This window comes from Manacus candei, unplaced genomic scaffold, assembly GCF_025592945.1.
Source record: "Manacus candei isolate 608988 ecotype Guabito, Panama unplaced genomic scaffold, ASM2559294v1 h1tg000153l, whole genome shotgun sequence".
Lineage (NCBI taxonomy): Eukaryota > Metazoa > Chordata > Aves > Passeriformes > Pipridae > Manacus > Manacus candei.
Genome location: NW_026138201.1, coordinates 1,758,556 through 1,785,061, shown reverse-complemented (window position 1 = coordinate 1,785,061; position 26,506 = coordinate 1,758,556). Strand labels below are relative to the sequence as shown.

Sequence of the window (26,506 nt, the reverse complement as noted above, 5' to 3'; positions counted from 1 at the left end):
CCACAGAATTAAAAGGTTTCAGAGCACAGCTTTAACTATTTATATTGAACCATATATATATTTATGTCACCTATATTTACTACTAAAAGCCAGACTGAAGCTTTTTTGCTTTTAATAAAATTTATTACTGGAAATAAAAAAGTCTTTGTATATTGTGTATAATACTTATTGTTCTGCCATGCAAAAATACTGCTCAGATTGTTCATTCATATGAAGATAAATGTGTTTGTTCACCCACTGGCTCAGTGCTATGAGAAAATTAATGCACTCTAAAGATACCCATAGTGTAACTCAAAAGATTAGTACTCTGATCCTTCAGATCCTTCATACTGGAAAAAGGAGATCAGAGAATTAAAGAAAGCTGCTTTTCATCAGGAAAATCAGCAGTTTTACAACAAAAAAAAAACTCTACTAAAGACTAAAAAAAAAAATCAAAGATCCTACTTCTCTTAATAGACTTGGACCTCTTTGATGTCTCACTCTTCTAAGATTCAGCTTTTTAAATATAAATATTATTCTGTCCTTAATTATAAGCAGTATGACTTCTGTTCAAACACTACAAGTTTTACTTCTGGAGAACAAGTGATGTGAAAGTGATTTCCTTCGTTATTGGAAAGATTTCTGCAGCGTTTTCAGATAAAGTATTTTCAGGCGTTCATCTGAAGTGACAAGGAATATTCTTGGATATTAATATTCTTTTCCTCCTGAAGTATTTTTAAATCTGACAGGTTTATCCATATTACCTTAACAAAAAGGCTCCCCATTTGTGTGCAGCAGCTTGTCTTTCACCCTTGGGATACTGCAAAGTCATCACTGTGCTGGTCCTTTTGCTCCCCCCCAATGATTCCATGTTGGACAAAGTCAGAATATTTCAAGTGAGCAACACCTGAAACATTCTTGGTTTTAACTGAATCACAGAAAACTTGCCTCTAAAAGTTTATTGTTCCATGTACTTCACAGTAAAATGGAAGTGGCACTTCAGGCTTTTCTGCTTTGACTGTCCTCAGTTGTTTGTACTAAAATGATTGTAAAGGACATATGTGATATGTGTGACACAATACACATGATACATGTGACATATACCACATGACATAAGACATCTCAGATGTAACAATATGATACATTACATATGTCATAGATAATAGGATATATGGCACATACAATGTCACATGATATATGTGATATACGTGAAAGATATAATTATTAATAGCATATATGTGATATATGCACACATATATACGATATATGTGACATATGGCACACATATGAGAGAGATAATTGAGATGTGATATAACAGGACCTTGGTTTTTGATAGATCCTCAAGGGATCAGACACCAGACTAACCTCACCTGTTATCTGGACTTCTCGAGTATTGGAAGGGCACAGGACAGGTTTAGAAAAAGAGGTGGCAGAACCTTGTGCAGTCCTGACCCCTGAACAACCAGGAAAACAATGATTTTCATTATCCCAACACACACACTGCACGTTCAGTGTAAGGAAAACTTTAAATATCGGCAAGTTCTTGAAGATGTTTCCACTTAATAGCTTGATCTTTTGGATTAATCTAGAAATTGTAACACCTTGTCTCAAGCTGCTAAATGTGACATATCTGGTTTTCAAACCCACTCAAATATGCTTTAAAACCTATTCCAAAAGCCTTTTTACTGTTTTTCAGTAAAAATCACCTATTAAGTATGCTGAAACATAGTGCACTATATAAATGGAAACAAGAAACTAGTAAGAGTAGGATATTAATAATAAAAATGAGGAGTGAGAAGATGGGCCAAGAACTGAGAAAGCTGCTTAACAAGAGGGTCCAGGAATGAGAAGGATGGTGCACATATGAAGCAAGTTTATGCAAAGCACAGGCTGGAGCCCAGCAGAACAAGTACCTGTCTCTGGGTAATAAAAGCACATTTCTTTCAGATGTTTAGGAAACTGTACTTAGTCAAAACCCATTAGCACTTGCTCACTGCTGATAAATGTATTTTTGATAAAGGTATTTTGATAAAGGTATTTTTGAGCACTGTAATGGTTAAAGGAGTTTTCTGTCCTAAGCACACTTTGAAACTAAAACCAGTTGTGCAGAATGAAAACTCAGGGCCTGATGCAGCTCTTTTAAGAACCAGCATGGCTAAGGAAGGGCTGAAGTGGAAACAACAGGAAGGATGGTATTTTTTATTTCCACAGTAATCATGGTGTAATACTTCATCAGTAATGTTTTAAGTCGCTTCCCAAACTACTTGGAACACTGTCAGTTTTGTTGCCCAGTGCCTCAGATCCAAACACTGAGGGAATTTCTGCCTCGTTTTAGCCCATGGCTCTTTAACTGGTTCCACACAATGGGCACCTTGGTGGGATTTTTGCCAGCTCACATCCCCTCTGCCTGGTCTCCCACTTCCAAAGAATTCAAAGCTTTACAACCACGAGTGACCAATGAGAACAAGCAGAATTTAAGAACCTCAAAATAAATAAATTATGTATTAATATATTTAATAGATCACTGGTTAAACCATACACAAGGCTTGAGTTTTCTGTGCACTGCAGCTCTGTTGTCTCGGTTTGCTTTGCTTGTCCATCATCAAAAGGATGGACTGAGTGTTTATCCAATAAGTGACACTAACACAGGGATATTGGGATTATTCTGGGTAAGTTTACATTACCTAAAGCAGGAACTACCTCCTGGCCCGTGGTGATGGATTGATTAGCTGTGGTCACTGGTCTTGCTCCCCACCTCTAGACACGGCTTTGCAAATCCCAGATCTTGGGGCAAAGACTGCTATGCCCCATGCTTCATCTCTAAAATCAAGTATGGAGTGGTATGAAGGATCCCTAAGCAGGAATTCCCCTGGGAATACATCTCACCTATCCTCAGAAACTGTCTGCAGCATATAGATCTGGATCTGCACTCAGCTCAACGAAGAAGTGCAAATCAACATGGACATCTCCATTTGGAAGACAAGGACTGTGCTGCTGACTCCACTGAGTGAGGGCAGGTGGAGAACTGCAGGAATAAATACACCCAGATCAGTGAGTCACCTCCTACCTACCAGCACTGAGCACCAGGGAAGTGGGACAGTTTTGGGAAACCTTATTTTTGCCAGCAGTTGATTGTCTTTTAGTCAAATATGACAGAGAGGGACAAGTGTGGAACATCACTGGAGATAAATAAGGGACACTGCACTGGCAAGAGACCAGGCTGTAACTACAACCTACAACAGAAACACAGAAAGAGCACTGGAAGAGGCAGCCTTGAGCTTTCTTGGGGAAATGGGGATGTGCCAAGTGAGGAGAATCCAGCTGTGCACTGGACAACAAACTGCAAAGAACCCAAACTGTTGCAAGCAGAAGAAATCTGATACTGAAAGGTCAACTGATAGCAAGACAACTTCTTGCCATGTGAAGAACAGCTGCAGTGACTGCAAGAAGGATTATGTTACTTAATGAGAGCACATAAGAACCAGAGCTTGCATAACATGTCGGTAAGATCACTAATTCAAAAGTATTTTATTTAAGAGTTAGGTACGAGGTTTTAGAAGAAGACAAGCAAGATTATCAGCCTGAAATCAAACTGGCTGTTTGTTACACTTGTATTTGGCATACCAAAGTCACCATGGTTAGCCAAAACACGATATCCAAACTTTAAAAATAAAAAACCCCAGGGAAAGAGGTTTAATTGAGGTTCAAGAGTACTAATAATGCTGATGCCTTAACCTAAAAGAAATTACTAGAGAGTCTAAACAGCTCCAGAAAGAACTAGAATTCACAGAGTAAATCAAAGCAAGAAGGTAAATTCCCTAAAAAATAAATAAAAATAACATTAATACCACATTTGGAAATGGAGGCACCTCACACTGTTCAGGTGACCACAAAGATGCCACAACCAAAGGCTACAGCAAATATAGCTCGATTTCCTTCAGTATGTGATCTGTTATTGTTTGCTGTTTATAATGTTCAGTGACTGTTCTGTCTCCTGGAGATAAACTCACCAGCTGGGGAGTATTCCCCCTAAGTACTCTGTCTAGGCACACTCTGTGACTCCACAACGGACCAAATTCTTTTGCAACACCAGTAACAGAAATCTGTTTTCCCAAAGATGTAATGATTCCCCATGCCCTAACCAAGGTAAAGTCACCAGGAGGAAAAATCCCTAAAAATCCAGTGACTCCCTGAAAACTTCGCTCTTTTCCACACGGACAAGACTTCTGGTTTATAGGGGAAGGAAGATTTTACAACTCTGAAGATTTTTCTTCTTGCTTTGTGAGGAGAGACCTCCTAAGACTGCTTTACAAAAGGAGCTGCATCCTTGACAACACACACCAGATCTGGTTTTAAAGCAGTCTGAATAAGCACAGGGAATTCTGACCACTTTGAAGGTCCCTTCTCTCAGCACCGAGGAGTCCAACTGCAACACAGTGAGCAAAAACCAAGTGCCACTCCTGCCTCAGAAACTTCAGAGCTGTACAAGAAACGTAGCATGGAATCACAGAGGAAAAACTGCTTTTCTGCTGAGCTGCCAGCTGAGGAAACCCAAAAACCTACAGACCCACAACGGCCACAGGGCAGGCATTCCATGGATGTTTGTGCTCTCAGCTCATCAAGCACCTGACCACATTGTCACCTTGCTGGCAAGATGCTCTAAGTTAACAGATTTCTAGTGGAGACCAACCTTTATCTCTTTTTTCTGATTCCAGGCCATTTTTCCTCTCCCACCACTGCCCTTGATGCTGAAAGCTAGTAAGGCAGGCCTTCCACATTCCTGCTGTCACTGCTGCTCCCTGACCTGGCTGTCAGGCTCTGCCCATTAAGCCCTTCAAAGACTCTGTGTTAGAAGGCAAAGAATTGCACAGAATTTACAGACTGTCTTGACCAAATTTATTTCAGAGAATTTAGGAGTCCCAATTCCTCAAACCTGTGACAACTCCCAAGACACACACTCCCTCACACTGAGCTGACTCCCTCTCCAAAGCACCCACAGCTTGGCAGGACACTTCCCTGCCTTCAGCCAGAAACCATTCCAGTGGGATCCACCACTCACTGAGTAACCAGGGGATAAAATGGAATGTGAAATTCATGTTGGCAAATGCAAAGTAAGGCAGGGAAGAAACCCCTTCCCCTCACCAGCTTTGCACAGTGGTGTGCTCAGCACTGGGTGGGCTACTACATCTAAAATAAAATTGTGCACATCAGTTCTATGCAGATGGTGATTTAGAACTCAATAGCAAACAGAATTTCAGAAGCTGATAAAAAAAAAAAAAAAGGGAAAAAAAGAAAAGCTCATTATACCATGGCACTAGTTTATGGTTTTTTCTACATCTCCAGAGCTGGAAAGGGATCAGGAGGGGGATGAAAAGGATAGTAAGAGGTGTGGAATGTTTGCTGTATGCAAAGCATTTAAACAGACCAGGAAGATTGAGTTGGGAAGGAATCTCATAAAAGTCCATAAAAATTTTCAAGCAGTGTTGACAAACTGAACAGACGGCAATCATGCATCACCTTTGATAATACAAGAATTACAGCACTACCTGATAGCACTTCCAAAACAAACAAAAGGAGGTGGTTGTACCCCTCCCCCAGTGTGCAGTTTAACTGGATTTCTCCCTATGACAAAAAGCTTCCTTATCTTTTAAGAACAACTAAACAAATTGTATGGATAAACCCTCCACCAACAGCTGTTAACCACAAAACTGGGACTCTACTGACAGGCTGAAAGTACCTGTGAGGCAGAAGCTGAGAGGAAATAAATTTGCCCTATGTTTACATAATAAAATACACAGCCCAGCCAATATCAGACTTGGCAGCAAGTTAGATGGATGCTTAACCTGACCCAAATATCCACTCTGACTCCCTTTTTTGTGTCATCTTTCCAATCCCAAAGAGTCACACCAAAGTCCAGTCTCCTTGCCCTGTCCCTCTTCCCTGCAAACACCTGTACAAGAACAAATGAAGCATCACTCGACCAGAACAGATCATGACTTGAAAGTCACCTTTTGATGGCCACAAAGATCAGTTTTCTGAAAGCTTTTGGTACTGGAAGACATTCTCCAGGCTGTCTGAAAGTCTGCTTCTGGGCAAACACAAACTGCTATGGCCTCAAGTGCTGATGTTCAGCTCCAGGAACAAAATGTCACTATTTGATCCCTAAAACCCACTCTTCTCTGTGCCTTCCTGAAGAGCTGACCCAACTCTGAATTCTTCAACCACAGAATAAAAGGAAGTCACAACTCAGGGTCAGGGCACACAATCAAACTCTTCAAACACACTGTCACACCTTGAAAGCAGAGTCATGTCAAAGGCCAAAGCCACTGTGCTGATGTGCAGTTAATTATTGTCTGCAGACAGCTCATGGCTGGAAATTCAACACTCAGCTGCTCTGGGCCCTGCACAGACAGCAGGCAAGAGCTCCAGCAGCCCTGTGGTCAGTCTGCCTGGTCTGTGGTCACACTGCTTAGTTTGTGTCCTGAACAAGGTCTTCAGAAAAACCAGACTCGTGTGGTCCTTAGGCTGTTTCTAGGAAAGCAGGTGTTGCCTTTTGTTGGCACACTCAGACAGAAATGAGATTTTACTTCTATCTTTTCTCCTTTTTAAGGACTCTAATACTGCAGAGATATTTATGCCTGGCTTGTGTCCTGCTGACCTCTTGTGTTTTGGGGGTTTTGCTTTCTGTTGTCTTGTGCTTTGTATGGTGAAAAATGAGGAAGGGTTGGTGTTCTGGTGAACTTCAGTTTTGACCAAACACTGGTACAGCATACCACTAAAAAAACCCCAGAATATTTTTTTTAAATTTTTTAAATGTTAAGTGGTACTTCACTACTTCTATCTTAAAGCAGCATGTTCTTCAGACATTATTTCATCCTTCTAATCTGTGAGAACTGCTCCTAACTACTCGTGTCTTTACATTTTCAGAGATCCTTCACTCTTGCCATAGAACAAATTCAGTATTGATTAGGTGCTCGTTACGTATTTTAATCATTGAACTTTCTGCTTTGTCTTGCTGGAAATTCTGGATCCCTTTCAGAGGGGAAGGCAGGCAGAGATCCTGATGAATTTCCATAACATCCATCATCACTTGGTGCTTCAAAATTCAGGCTCTGTACTTGCTGGATCACTGTTTGGTTTTGTCATATATAACATTTTTTAACAGCAGCAAGCACTTCAACACATGGCCTGTTTTCCTGGGTCTGCTCTGCTGCTCATAGCAAAATAATTTAATTTTGGTCACATCCTTCCTCCCCAAATAAACAAAACCATCATGCTGATGGATTGCACTCAGCCTGGGATTATAAATAACACGTGAGACCTGAGAGTTATCTATCAAAAATACTTTTCCACTTCATATTAACAGCACTTTCTGCAAGCAGATTGACAAAGTTTGTGATTCTGTGATAAGCACAGCCCGTATGGGCTCAAGAATTGAAGATACCAAGTTCCTTGAGGACTGTGTCTTAGCTTTGTTTTTGAGAAAAGGACATAATTAATCTACTCTCTTAAAGCTTTGGGGGTTTTGTAGTGGTTTCCTACACTATTTGAGTTTATGGAAATCATGGAAAATGCTCTTGTAGAAGAAGACAGGACTTCTGAGGGCTTGTGATGATGAGGACCCTAGAAACCAACTGATCATACCATGTGTTCAGCATCTCAATTTGCAGGAAAAGACATGTTCTTTTGGAGGGCCACTCTGTGCCAGGTACAAATTCCCCATAAAGGCTGTAAAACTGCCTGGTGGGGTTTTTTTTATTTTGGCAGCTGAATTAGAAAAAAGAAATAATTAATGTTTGAATGAGATAAACATTTATTTGGTTTTGATGCTCAAAACTAAAACACCACAACCTTTACTTCATACACCACAGAAAGGAAAAAAGCAAAGGAAAGAGGAATTAGGCTCAGGAAAGAGGAAAAGGATTTTCCAGGTTCTGATCAGCACTGCATGAAACAAAACCATTTCCACTGCTCCCAGAACCATTTCATATGGAAGACATGAAGGAGGAAAAGGCACAAACACTGTTGAGATAGGAGAGTGGTGAATTTTGGAAGTTTGTAGGCAGCTGCTGGACACCCAAGCTGTATCAGCCCAGTCCAAGCCAGCAGTAAACTGCAAAACACAGTCAATCCTGACTTTGGTAATTAATTAAAACAAATTACAAGACTTCCTTAATTCTTGGCCTGCCTAAAGAAATCTTGTGCTTTCTGGGAGGCAGCACAGCACAGGATGTTTATGAAAAGCATGTTTGGGAGCTCTTGCTTGATGCTTTAAGGTTGGACTACAATTACCACTGATTGAAGACTGTCGAGTTAAACTTCAGAGAAGAACAAAAGAGAAAAATAATCTCTGAAATGCTTCAAACTGTGAAACCTTGTGAATATATGTATTCTGTATTTCATTCCCACCACTGCAGTTAAGTTTAGAGTAATGTCAGTTCAATACATAAAGTAATAAATTTTATTCTTTTTAGTCCTCAGTCATTTGGACTCATGTTCATGCTACTGAGAATCTCCCACTGCAGTCAGAAGATTTAGGGAGAAGTGCACAGGGATGCACTGATCCTGAGCCTGGAGGAAGTGATGCTGGAATATTAACCAGCTCTCTCGGATCCTTCGAGAGCCCTGAGCTGTGGGTGTCAGGGTTGAAATCCCCCCAGAAAGCCAGGACCTGTGATCCTGAGGCTACTTCTGTAATTGTCTACAGAAAACCTCTTACTTACTGATCAGGTGGCCTGTAGTAAAACCCACACCCATGTCACCCACACGAGCCCATCCCTTAATCCTGCCCTGAGCTCCTGACTCGTTCCTCACCCACTCCTTGGCAGAGCTCAATAAATTCCAGTTGCTCTCTCACACAAACAGCAGCTCCAGCACCTGGCCTTGCTGCCCTGTCTTTCCTAAAAGGAATGTAGCCATCCATGACAGCAATCCAGTCCCAGGAGCTGTCCCAGCACGTCTCTGTGACTGCAGTGAGGTCATGGCCCTGATGATACAGAGCAGAAAGGCAAAAGGGCTGTCATTACTGCCAGTTCCCTTCCTCATACATTTCCCATTGCTATATTCAGCTCCCTGACCAGGAGTGCATCCCAATTCCTGCAGAGGAGACTCAGAAGGCTCTGCTTTCACAATTGCAACCCTCAGGCACATGGGGCCACTCAAATAAAATGGAATTTGCCCACAGACCTATAAAAGTCTTGAAAACAGTTATTTCATACAAAGAAATATTATAGCCTGTTCAGTATCTCTTCACCTGTTCTCTTCTACTCTGAAACAAAAGGCAAATTGTTGCAAGATGAACTTGTAATTTAATCACTATAGTTCCATGTGTGAGGCTCCTACAAAGTAATGGCTGATGTGAGCTGGTTTCTTCTGTAAACTTTGTTTCTGATGGAAACCCTCTAGAGTTTCAAGGGAGCTGCCTGTGAGTGACACAGGAGCTGGACAGTGAAGCCACCCTGAGAGAACAGGAAGGGAACAGAAATGGGAAGAAGTGGGGAGTGACTGAGCCTGATTTTGCAGCAGAGATGGTGACCACAGTGATCTGTGCCCCCTGCTGCTCTTCCAGCAAGAGAACAACTTGAAGACTGGCACAAATCACAGGCTGGAGGAGCACCAAGCCCACAGGAGCCTTTCCATGTGCCACCTGCCCCTGAAGGGCTGTGGGACAGGACGTGGCTCAGTGACCACTGCACGGATTCACTCAAACCCAGAGGAGAGAGGCTGCAACACAGAGCACTAATTAACAGCCTCCAACTTGTGTATATAGAATCTCCCTGCATAGCTGGCTTCAGTGATTGTTCACTGTCTGGCTGGAGTCCAGGTTTCCAAACCTCTGCCAGCAGCATTTCTAAAAATGATATTTCAGCAATATCTTAATCAACAAAACGCTGCCACGTCACAACACTTTACAACAGGGTCACAGTGAGCTGCTCTTAAAACTCCACACATTCAAAGGAGGTAACAAGCATGAATGGCTGCATTGAACTGGCTGCATAAAAAACGGTTTCAATATCGAGATGAACCTTAAAAGAATGAATGTATTTTTTATATTTTATTTTCTGCCACAAAACAGCAATGAAAATCATCCTGGGAAGATGTTGCTCAGGTTTCCATCCATTTCCAACAACACACCCCTCCCTTTTGGATGAAGTTTTTCAGGACTATGAAATTTTGGGCTGACACCACTCCTGGACGTTCTTGTGTTCTCTTTTACAGCTTTCAAGGAAATAATTCAAAATGTTTTTTATTCAAGTTCTGCAGTTTGGGACGTTCATGCCCTGAGAAATAGAAACATTTTGTATCTTTGGTCTATTATCTTGGCAGCTCTCTGTCCAATGACATGCAAGACAGGAACAAAGAACTCAACCTGGTATTGTCCTAGATTAGGACAATACCACTACTCTGTTTTTTAATGTATATTGAACACTTATATTTGCTATTCAAGATAAGTGTCTGAAGTGGACACAGTTTTCCTGGAAAAGTTTTTCTCTCTAAAATTTTCCCTGTATTTTTGAATGGTAAAGTATTAATTATCTGAGAAGGGACATCATGGGAAAGCATGCCAGCCATGTGCTTTACAAGACAAAGCTTTTAAATAGAAGTGTAATTATTCAGCAGGGGAGTAGGTGAAGAAGGATTTAACAAGTGTTGATGCTGCTAAGACACTACAGGGGAAAAAAAATGCAATGTCCCAGACGTTCAGCACAAAAACAAACCGGTCAGAGATGGGAGATAACCAGAGAAAATGGTATTTTCTGACTACCACGAGCTGAAAATTGTGTGAAAAAGCAGCCCTGGAGCTCTCATGTTTGGGAATGCAACACAGATGGCAAATGCACCATCTACATCTTCCCACCACTTCCTTGCACTTTGACAGCTCTCTTTGGACAGAACAGTGGCAAAATTAATGGAATATACGGATTATGGAAAGCAAGCAAGGAATCACAGATATCTGTGAGCTACATTTTGGAAACCACTGCCTCAACAGGCTCTAGGTAATTCATTTCAACCTCTCCTAAAGAAAAAGGTTTCACTGTAAAGTGACACATAGGAATGGTAGTAAAAGTAAGATGAGGGGTGGAAGGTCCCCACCTTAAAAATTAATACCCAAAGGAAGAAGAAGAAGAAGTAGTTTTAGTTAGAAAGTGTTCTGGCTGGAGCAGAAAAACTCAAAGCAGCAGAACTGCAGTCCCAAGTTTCCCCTGGTAACTTCCAACTCCCTGCTAAGTTCCAACTTCTTCAGGTAAATTGAAATCCCACAACCTTTCTTTCCTGCTCCACAACGTCACACTCCAAAGCTTCTACAGCTCCATTCCTGGTACAACCTGAGGGGCTTGAATTGCATCCCTCAGAATAAACAGGATTTTGTCAGGAAGGTGCTGAAGCCTCTGGACAGAAGAGCTGCTAATTCTCCCCAGTCCTGCCAGGAGTGCCCTGGGATTTGTTGTTTGCAGTGCCTGGTCTGCAGGCACGTTGCTGTTCAGAGCTCTGAAGCCTCGAACAATGTTCTGGGTAACATTACAGCCTGGTTCTTTATTAGGAAGTTTCCTTCCAGCTACTGAAGTATGTTTAGGAATACATCTTGTTCCTATGGAAATCAGGGAGCATTCTGCCCTTGCCTCCAAACAGAGCAGGAACAGACTCCCTGTCTGCAGCATCAGACATCCTGACATGAAGTGAGAAAATCGGGTGGGCCTGCTAAGCCTCACTGGGGAGGAAAGGTCAGCCTGCAAACCCTGGGACTCTGCAGGAGGAGCTGGCAGGCTGCTGGGGCTGCTGCACATGCAGGGGTGAGGCTTGTCCCTGCCTTATCCCCTGGGAACATCACACATCTGCACCCGGGCTTCCCCTGCACAGCCAGGCAGAGCGTTATCTCCCACAGAAACCCAGCCTGGGCAAAGCAGCTGTGCTGTCCAAGCTGAAGGGAAAAGGCAGTGCAGAATCACTGCCTGAGGTGCTGCTCCACTACATCAGTGCTCTGAGCAACAAACAGAAGAGCAAGTCCCTTGAATTTACAAGTAGTTTCAGCTGATGTCTCTTTTCACCTGTTTTGCAAGCAGAAAACACGCCCAGGTCCAAAACTCCCAGAGGGACAAGAGAGTTTGTGCCTGTGAACTTGCAGGGGTGTAACATGAGGCATCTTAGAGATGTCTCTTTATTCCCTCTGGAATAAATCTTTTAAAACACTGATTTTTGGGGGGTTCTTCTCAAAGTTGGGCCTTAAAAGTCTAAGTAGTTTTGAAATGACTGTACACAGTTTCATTAAAAATATGGTGAGCGAATGAAAGGTCAGAAAGGAGCTTTTCTACACCTTCACATTTAAGAAATCTCACTTTTTAAAAGTTTAAAATGACTGAAACAGAAGAGTTTTACTTTACCACTCATATACAAAAATACATTCTCTGTTTTATCATAAGTGTAGCAGTCAAATTCTGGTGAAAGATGGAAGTAAATCTACCAGATATAAGAGAAAAGATCACTTTAAAAGTCAGTTTTCATCTGTAACCTTTCCTAGGAATTCCTGCCTCAATCTAAAAGACTGTTTTATCAGAAAGCACCAGTATTGATTAGTAGAGTGATGTTGAAATTAAGACCAAACAAAACATAGCTGAACCAAGTACAGCACATTTTGAAGTGTAAACCCTTTGTAGTAGTTTATGAAGAACATAATAGAGCTCCCAACTGGAATAACACCAAAACAGCTCTCATACCTTCCTAACATCATTACTCACTCCTGTCAAATGAAACTGTGTATTTTAGAAGCTCAAAAAGTATACCTGGAAACTTATCTGCCCTTCTCCCTCCTAAAAACACTGGAGGAAAAAAAAAGGAGAGAAAAAGAAAATCAAGATGCCACTTTGGATATTTAGTGCTGGTTTTTGCTCTCCTCTTGCTGCCAATAGGTCTATTTTAAATTCGTAGCTGCCTTATTTTTACATCCAGAAGGCCAGTACATTCAACCTGATAGCAAACAGGTGTTCAGGAAAAGCAGGAATGAGCCATTCTTTATTCCCAAGTCCTTGGAGTACAGATCTGGGAACTTTTTGCTCTGAAAGCTGTTTTCTTCAAATATATTCAGTAAAAGGAGTGTTAAGGAACCAGCACTGGAGGCAACTCCTCCTTTACACCCTCCCACTGATCTGCAACCACCTCAGTGCCTCTCAGACAGTAACTGGGGATCATGCAAAGATCCCAGTGACCAACACAGCAAAAATGTTGGCTATAATTCCATGTTCTTGTGCTGCACTGACATTTTTCTGCTCTGGCAGAGATCTGTCTGGGCACAAGGTATGCACAGGGCAAGACTCTGCCCTGGAGATCCTACACTCCAAACAGGCAACACTGAGTGAGGAGAAATAAGAGGAAAGATGACCAGGGAAAAGTTAAAATAGAGGGACAAAGTGGCTTGTCCAGAGTAGATCACCTACAAAGAAAGGAGCTCAACCCCCTCCACTAAATACTGGTCCTGCATCTTACTCATCCCAGTTGAGGGACTTCCAACACCACAGAAACAAACAATATTAAGCTTATTGCCCCAGGAGAGCAAAGTATGAGCAACAGGCACATGAGCAATAGGCAGTACCTTGAATATAAACACCACTAGAAGCATTTCTGTTTATGAAAATCAGTGTACATTATAGCCAAGTTACTTTGCTGTAATGCTGAGTAAAATACAATGTAAACCAATATAATCATCCGTATCTGCAGATTTAGCCTTCATGTCTATGTACTTTTTTCCACTCCCTCAAACAGAACACCTTTATCACTGACAGCTCATATACTCAGCAGCCTTCTTACAACCTTAAGTGATTTTTGTTCTGAAGAATATCTCTATAAGTAATGAGGGTTTCTTAGGAATTATCTTTCTTACTGCCAGTTATCAGTCTTAAAAAATAAAATTAGGATTAGTGTTTCTTTTCCCTCATGGCAACCAGGGTCTGAGAATTGAACTGGAATATCTGTTTTTCTTAATAGCAGCTGTAATAAAAGACTGAGCTTTACAGAGGACGTAAAGCACAGAGTAAAGCCTAGATAGATCACTTCCTCTCCACCTGTATTGACTGTGCAGCACTAAGTAGTAAAAAATTAATCATTCAGTATGGAAATTTAAGTCCATGACAGCCAAAGGAGACAAGATGCTGACTAAGATTTCTTTCTTTCTCTTCATGGGATTGTGGTGGAACCACTTCACTGGGAACTAATGGCTGTTAATGGCCCTCAACCCACAAGGAGTATTTTTGGACAGATGTCTCGCTCTCAAGTTGCTAAAAACCAGAATACAAAAGTCAAGGTCACAGGCCTTGATTCTTTAGGATGTTTAGGTAAAAGCTTGAAGTATGATTTGCCTACTCTAATGCACCTGGAACAAGGCATGTTTTAGCACTTTGCTGGACTGAGCTGAGCCAGGGAGAGACTCTTTCTCACACTATGAGAGAGACAGTTATTTTATAAAAGCTTATTCACTTAAAAGGAGTGTTTCAAGAGAGAAGCAAAATGTGTGCTTCATACTGAGGTTCCCCTACTATTATAACTTCCTACTCCTGTAATCTAAACCAGTCACAACTGAGCATCTCTCAGGCAGTATATTAGTTTGGAACTGTATATTCTTAAACATTTCTTACACACAGTGCTTCTCAACAGAACACTATAGATTAAAATGTTTCTTGCAAAACTAGGCAAATTGGTAGAACAGTTTCAGATGTTCAACCTAACATACAGTTCAGTTCAAAGTGGGTGTTTGCTTGCTCTCAAGAAGCACTCAAGTCCCTCTCATGTTGCAATGCTAAGGCAAGTGATCAAGACTGTCATTCAGTTTTACAGTCTTGTCTTTCTTTACTCTTGCATCTTTTCACTTTTTTCAGTAGATATTCCTACAAGTCTCAGACTCTCCTTTTGACCTGACTCTGATGAAGGTAACCCAGGAGAGCAGTGATTGGTAGTTAGCAAAAACATGATTAGAACCACTGTTTTCAGCTGGGTGATAGCACACATTATCTGAAGAGCCAGCTGTGCTGAGTTAAATAAAGACTGGAGTTAAGAAGGGGAATTTTCACCTATACCATCGGGGAAATGGGATGGATGGGATACGTTTACTCCTGAAACAGAAAATAATATACTCATAGGGTCAGTTTTAACAGTGCTCAATCTCAGACCAAGTGTTTTGTTTGATTAGCTCAGAGCAACGTTGAGCAGGGTGGGATATGAAGAACTTAAGAGACCTGTCAAGGTCACAGCCCGGGAAGGTGACAGAGTCACAATAACTCACTACTGATCCCCAGCTCTGCTGTAGCAATAAAGCTGCAATACTGTGCTCCCCAAAGGCTTCTGTGCTACTGAATGATACACAAACAAAAAGATAGCAAACATCACACTCTTTTAGTGTCTTAAGGAGTGCTCTGACAAGTCTTAGTCTGAGCTCTATAGCTAAAGGAGGCAAAGCATCAAAACAAGCACTAAGAAATCTTGTATCGCTCACACACTTGCTTAATCCCGTTCATGTACCGTTAATTAAGTCTGGGGAAATAATTGAGCGTTAGAGGAAAACCGAACAGGGGCCACAGGATCACACAGGGTTTATTTGTCTGTTTTCCTCCTCGGTGACAAAACACGACACTACTACAAACAAGCCCCATGAAAAGAAAATAAATAAATAAATAAATCGGGCAAACGGATAACCCCGAAGGTTCCGAGGGGTCCCGTTGTCATGGAAACAAGTCACCGCTAATGAGCTTTCCGAGGCACCAGTGATTAATACCTGAGCCCCGTAAATAAATATTGATCCAAAACGCAAACACACACATAATCAACCAGCTGCCAGAAGCCCGGAGGAGGGCACACAAGCAGGACAAGCCATCCCGCTCCACCGGGATGCACAACACCGCCCCGGCCCCGGGAGCACACAAAGTTTCCCAAACGCGGATGCGCGGGGTGGGGGTGAGACGGCGGCGGCCGCGCATCCCAACGCGGGCCCGGGGCTCTGCTCCCTTCCAGGGGCTCTGCTCCCTTCCAGGGGCTCTGCTCCGGGAACCGGGCACGGCACCCGCAGGTCTCTGACGATCCGCCACAAGCCCCGCACAAACCCGCGCCTGACCTTGCGCTGAGTCGCTCCCCGGGCACAGCCACTTCTCCCAAGAGTTGCACGGCAAACCCCCGAAGGATTCGGCTCCGTTGGTGCTGCTGTGAGCCTGTGCCTGTTCCTCTCGGCTGCTTCAGCCCCGGCACCGATGCACAGGAGCCGCCGCCGCCACCTCCTTCCCCATCTCGCCGCTCTGCGGCTCCCCCACCCATCCCCTCCTGTCCCCGCCCGCTTCCCCACCTTCTCCCTTCCTCCCCCCGCCTCCGCTCCAACCAGCTGCTCTCCCTCCACCTGGGCCGGCTCTCCAGGTGCCTCCCGCTCCCACGCGTGTCCCTTTCCAGCAGCTGGATTCGCCGCTTTTCCCTTGCCCCGCACGAGAACTTCCCCGGGCCCCGGCGCTCCTCTCCCGCAGGGAGCGGGATGCTCTGCTCGGGACATCGCTGCCCGGAGCCCTGCCCGGCCCGGGGAAGGGCAGAGCCGCCCGGAGGTGGCCACTCGCCTCGGGAAAGCCCGGCGGCGTCCTCCGGGGCTGGGGGGTACCGGCAGCGCTGGCGGCATCAGCGCTGGAGGTGGCACCTGGGGGGGCGCGGGGCGCACCCCTGCCCTCTTCCTCTCCTCCTCCTCCTCTCTCGGGGCTTCCCGGGGAGGTTCGCGCTGCTCGGGCTCTGCCGGCACTGCGCGGCCGCTCCCCGCCCTCCTGAGGGGGCTGGAGGGATGGAAGGAGGGATGGAAGGAGGGATGGACGTAGCGGGGAGCTGGCAGGGCAGGTGCGGGAGCCGTGCGGGGCCCGCGGATCGCCCTCCCCGGCCACGCTGGTCCCTGTCACCGGCGAGCGGGTGGCTGAGCCAGGAGGCGACAGTGCAGCTGGTCCCCGTGCCCAGTGTCCCCGTGCCCAGCTGTCCCCGTGCCCAGCTGTCCCCGTGCCCAGCTGTCCCCGTGCCCAGTGTCCCCGTGCCCAGTGTCCCCCTGCCCAGTGTCCCCCTGCCCAGTGTCCCCGTGCCCAGCTGTCCCCCCCGGGGTCCCAGGGGAGCTGGTCCCTGCCCGGCTCCCGGCCCGAACACCGACCCGCGCCCGCCCCGCTCTCCTTCTTACCCCCCCTCAGCCCCCGCATCGCTACGGCGGCACCGCGGATTAACGCGTACTTTCAATTTTAAGAGCATTATATTAATAAACAGCGCTTCGGCGATTTTAAATTACTGTGGGAGCACCCAGCAGCCCAGTAAGAAACGATCCCCGCCGGGGACGCTTTAATCGGAGGGATCAGAGAGCTGAACGCCCTCCTGGCTCCCGGTTCCTTGGGAAAACGCCCTTCGGGAGAGCCGGGGCTGCCCTGCCCTGCCCTCCCCGCACCTGCCCGTCCGTCCCGCACGACTGCGGGAGCGGGGCAAGGAGGGAGGGAAGGAGGAAGGGAGGGAGGGAAGGAGGGAGGTGTGAGCACCGCGGGCATCCCCGGGCTCAGCCCGGGAACGGCCCCAGAGCCCGCGTTCGGCGTTCTCAGCCCAGACTAAAGCAGCCCCGGCCGGGCGAGGGCTGTCCGTCCAGCTGCAGTTTAGGCACGGGACTAAGCGCACGCCTTGGAGCGGCGGAAACCTGGAGGGTTTTTTTTTAAGCCGTGACGCCAAGACACACGCACAGGCAGAGCAACGCGAGCCCTCCTGGCTCAGAGAGGACTCTGAAGCTCGTCTGCGCACCCGGTGGTCCCCGGCTGCTGCAGCAGCACAGCCTGCCCCTCCGGACTGACACCGAGATGGGAACACGCTGGTTTGCACGCTGATTTGGACGCTGATTCGTACAACGATTTGAGGGCTCGCCTCTCAAAAAACACGGCCAAAGCTTCCCCTTCTCCCCCTCCCTCCCTTTGCTTCACAGCCTCGTAGCCCAACAGGTGGTTGTGACCTCAGAGAAGGTCTAAACCAATCCCAGTAACGTCTATAAATGACCTCTCTCCTGAATTCAAATTCTAATAAAAAACTGGTTTTCATTTACATTTTAATGCAGAAATCATGCAAAGCAGGGAGCTCCACAGACACTGGTGCAAGTGTGATGACTCATGCCCACCACATGTACATTATTTATTGTCTGAGAATGGAACTATGTTTAAATTAGACTGCTTGATAACAAAATCTGGATGTTCTGAACTGCTTCCCTATAATTACATTCTGGAGGAAGTAAAGCATCATTTCTTAACCCTACTCTCTCTCCCTGACACGTTTTAACTCGGAATCTCGCTTGAAAATCCATGTTTTGAATATTGAAGCAGGTGAGCTGCACTTTCTGCACAGGCCCTGCACATGGAAAGGAACCATCACAGAGCTACTTCTTGGATCAGGCAGGAATACAAACTGTGACTTTCTCCACATTAACAAACTTAGCCAGTTGTTTAAAAGCCATAAGTTTCAAACAGAAATGAAGGTCCCCTGTCAGCTTGTGCCAATTCCTCATACTGGGATGTCTCATTACTCGGCCACGTAAAACTAGGCTACGCTGTCCCATTGGGGCTCATTCTGCTACAGACACCAAATAAAACTCCTTGTGGCTGTTATTTTTCCCTAAAATAATCACAGAGCAGAGAAACGGTGAACCACCAATTCATTTGTTTCTTTCTTATAATTCTGTAGCGCTGCTGATTCCTGTGTTTCACTGAACCCTGGGAGTACAAGGGCAATGAGCTGTTCTGTTCCCTATTCTTCATTTGTGGGTTTGTGGTTGGGTTTTTTTTTTCTTTTTAAGCAGATGGTATCAAGGAAGCTCTTCCCCCACATAGACAAAGATTCAAAGCCATTCTTGTGAGGTGCTCAGGATTAAGCTACTCCTTTTTTCTGTGCTTCTCTTTCTATTTGAGTGACAAACTCTCACCCTCATCCACTCCATTGTTAAGAGTGACCAAAGGAAAAGCTATGAAAGTCTTCTTTAAATCTGACACAAATGATCCTGTGTTATCCATGCCTGTTTCCTGAGGAGCAGACATTTTTCCAGTGGATATATGTGTGAAGGGAAAAGAGCAGGAGGGAGGGTGTTTATTTTTGTTTGACTTTTTGGAGGAAAGAAAGAAAGAAACGCTGGACTTTTAGTGGTTTTAGAGCTTTCAGTTGGTCAGATCCCAAACCCACAGGGCTGAAATGCAACAAACAGTAATAGGAAATGCAAATTAGGACAAGAAATTAAAATTAAATCCTGATCAGTGACTCTGTCATCCCATGCTTATGCCAGATGCACCAACCAAATGCTTGTGTCCCAATAGCCTCATCATCATCTGCTTGATGTTTTATGGCTCTTTTGCAGTAAATATAAAATAAATTTGGTCTTATATTTCAGGCAGTTAGTAGACACTTCTTGTGTTTTTTAAATAGTTGCAATCTTCCTCCTCTAGCACTCCTCTCTCTCATAATAAAAGCAGTTTAAAATCATGACTTTTGTCACAGTGTAAACTTGAAGTACATAGCTTGGAGAGTGACACCAAACAGAAAATGAGTGATTTATCCATCACTCTGGTTTAAACCAGTGCTGGAACTGGTATTAGGACCAGGTGTGCTGAGCATGGCAGTGCTCCAGATCAAGCCTATACTACTTCAAGGTTTTGAATTTAAAGCTTTATATAAAAATACAAAAGATGGTTAGAACAAAGCAGCGATTGCTTGTGTAATTGTGGTATAAAGAAGCTTTGGATGGGAACCTCCTTTGGGCCTTGGGATGATGCCACAGTAAATAATATAATCGTGAAAAAGACCATAAAGCCACTATTCAAAGAATCCCTTTTTCTCCCCTCTGAAGTCAGTTGTGAACTATTTTGCAGTTCACAACATCTGAGTAGCTAATTTCCTATTTCAACCCTTACAGGGCAGCTCTGCTGGCTCCCAAAACTAACTTTGCTCCCACAGAAAGTCCCACTGACTTCAGCAAGGCCAAGATTCCACCTTGGGCTTTACAGAGCAGAGTCTGTGCTGAAACAACCCTGTCACAGGCCAAATGCTGTAAGAATTCACGTGCATGAGTTACACACAAAGATAAGCACAGGTCTAAGCCTTTGTGGGACCCCAAATTTCTCAGGTTTCCATCACCAAAGATTGTGCTTTGCCAAAGCCAACAAGGCCATGTTGTTCCATCCTTGGAATTCCACACACTTTCACCTTCTGTATAACTGTTAACATCCAGTTTTTCCTAGGCAAGGTCAGGAAATCCTAATAATGCATTATAAGCACAGAAGTAACAGCACACCTCAGTATCAGGTTCATTTTTGAAATGGCTAATTCACCTTTTAATAATTTTCTATAGCTTTCATTGGACTATTATGATATGAAACACACACTCTTCCCACATAATATTCAGAAAAGAGAGAGTTTTAAGTATTGTCTCAGTCATCTGTCATAGCTCAATTTTAAATATTATCTAGGGAGAACCTGCATGGATTTTCCCCTCTGGGAGGGCTCTGCCTGCTAACAAGGTGCACCAAAGGCATTAGACCCTTCCAGACGAGAAGTGTTGACATCTGGAGGGAATTAACAATCCCAGTGCTGACTGCAAACAGGGCAGTCCAAACTCAGGTGGTTTGGACACGGCCCTGGCTACCACATGGTCCTCTAAAATTGCCAGAGATGGTTTTCAGAACTGAATGTCAAGGAAATGAGTCAGGGACAAGCTTTACTGTGCTGTCCAGGCTGTAGATGTGGATATAAATATCTATGTTTCATTTGGAAGGAAAAAAATGATGTTTAAAAAGTGGATGAGAACCAAGATACTTCTATAGACATTGTTGGAGCCATGAGTTTGAAAAGAACAAGCTACAGCATAAATACTAAATACATTAAATGTATTGTTTGCATCAGCTGGAGTTTCCAAAAAGAAAAAAAGAAAACAAGAGAGACAAACCAGTAGTTACTTATGGCAGTGCAAGGACTTCTAGCTGTGTGATTTATGCACACATACAGGCACATGCAGACAAATATATCTTGACTTTCAAGCCCAATCCAGGGAAGCAGAGTGGGTCACAAGCAGAGGTGCCTCTCCCATGGCAGCCCATGGTAAAAGCTTGTGCCAACAAAGCCACCCCAGAACACACAGCAGTGTGTGGGATTGGCATTAATCCTGTTAGCAGGGAGGGAAGGACATTCACTCCTCCTCCCACAGAGCAGCCTACTGTGAGCTCAGGATGCTCTCTCCTCCCTTGGATGCCCCAGCAAGCCAGACTGCAGCACCTCTCTCCCACTCACACACACTCCCTGCAGCTGCTGCTCGGGAGGGAGACACTCAAAGGCAGCTATTTTTGTGTGAGCAAATGAAAATTAGGAGTTATTTCTCTGTGTAGACAGTGGGTTATGCCCCAACAGCCAACCTTTAAAACCCATTAACACTTAGCACAGAAATGTTACACCAGGGGGTGTAACATTGTCCCTCACCAGCTCAGCGAGGCCACCCCCAGCCTCTCTTTTCCCCCTTATCCTTTAGATCCTTTTTGCTCTTTATCTGATTGCCTGGGAGAAAAAGTAGGATCATTCCCAAAAGGTTAACAGGTAACAAGGCTGTTACCATACACTTGTAAAGCAGAGAGTGCAGAGCTGGAGTAGAGTTCCTGCCTGACATTAAAAGCTAAAGGACCTTTACAGTTCTCTGTGAAAAGACAACCCACCCTTCTGAATCATTCTGTGCAAGGCAGAGAAGTTATCAGTTCCAAAACACTCAGAGTTGGATGGGACTCTATAACTTTGTGTTGGTGGAGGGAGGAAGTGGAAAGAAAGAGGGAGGATTTGGCTCTCCAAAATCCAAGTGGATCTTTGTGGCCACAGTGTCCAGCCAAGCCCTCCAGCTATGAAAAAAAAAGAAAAAAAGTTGATGCAGCTAGATGCAGCCTTTGGAGCTGGATGTGGAATCCTCAATAAGAGAAAAAAAATAGTGATGGAAGAACAATTGCAATGGAAGTAGATTTATGCAAACCAAATGGGAAGTGTGAAGGGAAAAGAGAGCAAACGCTGGGACGAGTTTTATGTTCTCCACAATTTACTGCTTAAATTATTGTACAATGCCTATCAGCTAATAGTTTTTCCCCAAGTTCAATTTTGTCACTGTTCACTTTCTGTCAGAGATTATTACACAGAGCTGGATTGTTGAACAGTGGCTACATTTCATTCCTAATATGGCTGCACTTCAGGGGAGGGATTGTTACTGCTGAATTGTCTCAGTTTTTAAAGGAGTCCGAGGTCCTTGACGTGGAAGGAGCTCCACAGATGTGTGATGAGTGTATTTTACTGGGAAATACTCAACCAAACCTAACCATTGGGGTGGCTTTCCTTGTAGTTACAGCACAAGGTTCTTGGCAGTAATTTATTTGTTTTGATTCTCTGGGTACCCTTGACAAGTGGAACGTGTTTTAGTTTAGCTCTCCACAACATAAACACAAAAATATCTGCTCTCCCAGATGCACTGGGGAACATATTGTTTGTAAAGTATTTTAAGGTTCTCCAAAGGACAAGGAATTTGTATTGTTGTATTTTGCTTACTAGAAACCAGCAAGAGCTTTTCCACAGCTCCTTCTGTCGCTGCCTGCTCCCATCAGGGGGTTGGGAGGGTGGGACACGTGGAGACACGTGGCACTGACTCATGTTCACGTTTGCCAGCATAAATGACCTTTCCAGGATAGACTGTTTAGAGTTTTGATGGCAATATAGGTTAACTTTGGGTTCACTGGTCCCTTCCAGTCCTCTTACAGCTGTAGGACATTTAAGGATCTGACCCAATGAGGGAGAAAAGGAAGGCTGCTTTTCTAAGGTTTTATTTTGATGGCTGCATGAAATGAGATTTCCCCCTAATCCCCCGTGTAATTCATTCCCATAATCTCTTTGTAGGCACATCAGTTTAATCCTTGTTATTACAGGGAGGACCTAAAACATTGCAAGGGTCAAACCATACCATAACACAGCAGGGGCCAAGATGTTGGGTCTGCCTACACTTTATATATAATAAAGATTTACATCATTTAGATCTTAGCACTTTACTGGAAATATTCCTTGCAGTAAGTATTCACAGAAAATTTAAAAAAAGGGAGGGGAAAAACAAAAAAAAGAGAGAAAGTATTTGAATGAGAAACATGCAGTGCAACCCTGAGCCAGGCCAGCAAAGAGTTTTTTCTGCTGCATGGTAATGAACTGCAAAAGCTGGGGGAAAGGGTTTTTAATGTCAGTGGAGCCCAGAGATGGAAGCACAGTTTGCAGAGTTGTTTATGGTTTCCTTTATATTCAACTCCATGGATTCTGTTGGTGCAGAGCAGACACACAGAGGAAATAATCTATTAAACCCTAAAGTAAATAGGTTTCTCCTGCACAATATTCCAAGGTCTCAGGTTTTAGATTGCCATCCTTGGGCTGGGATTTGCATAATGTTAATGTGCCTTTGCTGTTCAATGGGCACGGCTTCTAATCAAAATCCCCTGTGTATTAATAAGTGATTACATCCAGGACAGTATTCCATCCTCCTGCTTAGGATTTCTTACTGACAGACTGGAAAAGGAAATTTTTAACTCCACTGTAAAATCCTTCTCCTGCCTGAAATGGAAACTGGGATGGTCCCCTCCCCTATGATGGGATGTTTGTCCCTCACTGTGCTGCTGAATCCTCCTTTCTACACTTACTGCTGCAACCAGAAATACCTGTGAATACCAGGATACCAAACTGCACCACTGCTGGCACCAGGCTCTGGGTGCTTTCTAGAAGGTCTCCTGAGCTCATGCAGTGTTCTCATTTCTCTGTATGCACTGTATTATACTCCCTTCAGTATTTTCTCCTTAGCAAAAGTGGCCACACCAACCACAGGCAGTTTGGAGGACAGGTATTTACACGTCCTCCTGAGTCATCTGTGCCCACATCCTTAAAACTACTTAAGCATCAGAGTAAAACAGCTACATATCCATGAGGATCTGGGTCAGAGATGGATTAAAAAATGTTATCTTCACTTTGAAGTCCAACTTCAATCCAAATGTGCTTGCTCCATGCTGCTCCTGCCTTTCTTGCTTATTTATACCAGAAACCTCTTTGTTAGTGAAAGAAGCAGAAATAGGTTACTTTGATTTTCAGTCCCTAAACCACGAATTCTTGGGCCACTGTTTTCCAGAATTTTCCACATTCTGAGGAAAATAATATCTTTGTGGGGGTGGCAAACCTACATTAAGACACCACATATCAGGGACAAAAAAAGGAATAAACCATTGAGACTGGTGGGTAAGCCCAGGGAGATAGCAAGTAGAGGTGACCTGACTTTTTTTTTTCAGGATGAAATACATGAAACAGTATCACTGTCTGCAAGTACTAATAACTGGCCATCTTATGTCAGAATATTAAGCTTGCACTTCCATAATTTTCATAAAAATAGAGGACTGTTCTGCATGCTGCTTTGGGGGGAAATTTTAACTTCTCTTGGCTAAAGTATCTCTTTTTTTCTTCCCATCAAAGAACATACATGGAATTTTAAGGGATGAAACAGAAAACACCAGTTCACAGAATCCCAGGATCAGTTAGGTTGGAAAAGGCCTCCAAGACCATCAAGTCCAACCTGTGACTGACCCCCACCTTGTCAACCAGAGCAGAGCACTGGACACTTGCAAGAAAACATGTACAGATGAGTAAATAAAAAGAGGTCACAAGTATTTTCAGAGCTATTTCTCAATTTTGAAGATAACATTAAAAAACATAACCTTCCCCCCTCCTCCCACATGTCAAGAGCTTGTCTCAGCCTCCTGAGGATCAAAAATGAATGGGAGAGATTGTAGAATCCAGGTGGAACATAATAGTAGTAATAATAATAATAATATTTGTTGGGTTTTTGTCACAGTTCCAATCATTTTTGTCTGACTCTTCTTGTATTTTTATAGTACTCTGCATCTAAAAGGATATTGCTTAATCAGTGGCTGTCACTGCTTTAATTATAATAGCAATATTCACTCTACAAAGCTATGTAAATCAGGCACGCTCACATTCTAATCTAGGATTTCCACATTCCATTTATTTCCAATATTCTTAAGAATCTTGTGAGACTTATTTAAAAACTGTCTCCGTTCTCCTCTGCTGAAGAATCACATCTGTCTGGATTTGTCCTGCATATAAACCAGCCTGGCCACCTTCTCTTGGGCTGTTAGGGATGGGAACAAGGACATAAAATTTTCTGGGAAATTGTATCTACCTGCTCATTTTTGCCTTCAAAATGGTAGGAGGGGGAAAAAAAAATATCACACGTCATTTTGTGCTTTTTCCTTCATAGTCAAAACTTGCCCAAAGTTTGACTGGACTCAGCAGAGCTGCCAGAGAAATACAGACTCTCCTGGCAATGCCAGCTGTGCCTGGAATCACAGGGAAGACTGAGGAAGGGCCTTTTGGGATTTGTTCAAATGGCCAACAAGAAAATAACTATCAATAGCACATTCTAATAATAAACCTTCACGTGACCAGAATCTTTATCCAAATGCTGGCACCTTTTAATCACATGCAGTTGTGGCAATCCTTGCAGTGTTCCCACAGAGAAGATTCCCACTGGAATTAACAGGGATTTGCCTGAAAAAGGATTGAACAAGTGCAGACTCACAGCCCAGCCCGACAAGCCTTTTCTCACGACAGCATCCAGTTAAAATGAATGAAGTAATTTGCTCAGGATCACCCAGGGAAGTGATGGGAGAGGCAGAGGTAGGGCTCAGGCTACCAAGATCCTCGATGTTACAAAGTCAAAAATACTTAGAAGACAGAAATACTGAAGAACTGTGAGAAATGCTGCCATTAGTTGAAGTGGCTCCCAGGCAATCTGTCTGGGCTCATCAATTTACACACACACACACACATATATATATTACATATATATCACTACTGAGATATAAATCCTGCAGTATTTTTAACCTCTCTCACATGTACTATGATCAAAATGTGAGAGTATCTTATCTTCTGTAAAGGAAAATAATTAGTTCTTAACACACCAGCTGGACTCAACCTCAGTTCTCTCCATCTACAGCAAATTCCAGCTCCCCTCCACATCTCAGAGAGCCCACAGATGAGCTTCATATGCAGTTGGCTGGGCCTGATTTTACCCCTTGCCCAGCTCAAACCAGTAAATTATATTCTGACTGTGACCAACCCTCCTCCTTTCTCCAGCTCACCCTGGAAGCAGATGAGGGAAGGTGACATCCCTTCTCAGTCTGGCTGAGAAAACAGCTGTTAAATCAACATATCATCACCTGTGGTGTTAGATTGGCATGAGGGGAATGAGGAGGATGTAAGGATTTGGTCTGTTATTTATAAAATATACAGGGTTTATTGCTTGTGTTGCAAACGCCACACGGGAGTCAGTAAAACAAGGAAGAGTTTCAGAAATCTAATTTGCTTTTCATTGTGTATGCTGTTTGATAACCTTGTACCTTTCTTTCTGTTTGCAATAAAAATAGTTACTTTCCAGTCATTTTCGTTTTAGGTCTCTCTCTGGCAC

At 43.7% G+C, this 26,506-nt stretch overlaps 1 protein-coding gene across 16 annotated transcripts in view; it reads right to left on the bottom strand.

The window, feature by feature from the left end:
• Nucleotides 1-26,506, bottom strand: part of SHISAL1 (shisa like 1) — a 229,477-nt gene that overhangs the window by 53,756 nt on the left and 149,215 nt on the right. For 2 of the 16 annotated variants that reach the window (XM_051772514.1, XM_051772499.1), the window contains exon 1: nt 16,073-16,325. The exons of 13 other annotated variants lie outside the window; for them this stretch is intronic. The gene's annotated coding sequence lies outside the window, so the exon portion shown is untranslated. Of the gene's footprint in view, nt 1-16,072; nt 16,326-16,348; nt 16,372-26,506 lie in introns of those variants that run through there. One more of the 16 variants, XM_051772513.1, reaches the window with a different exon arrangement.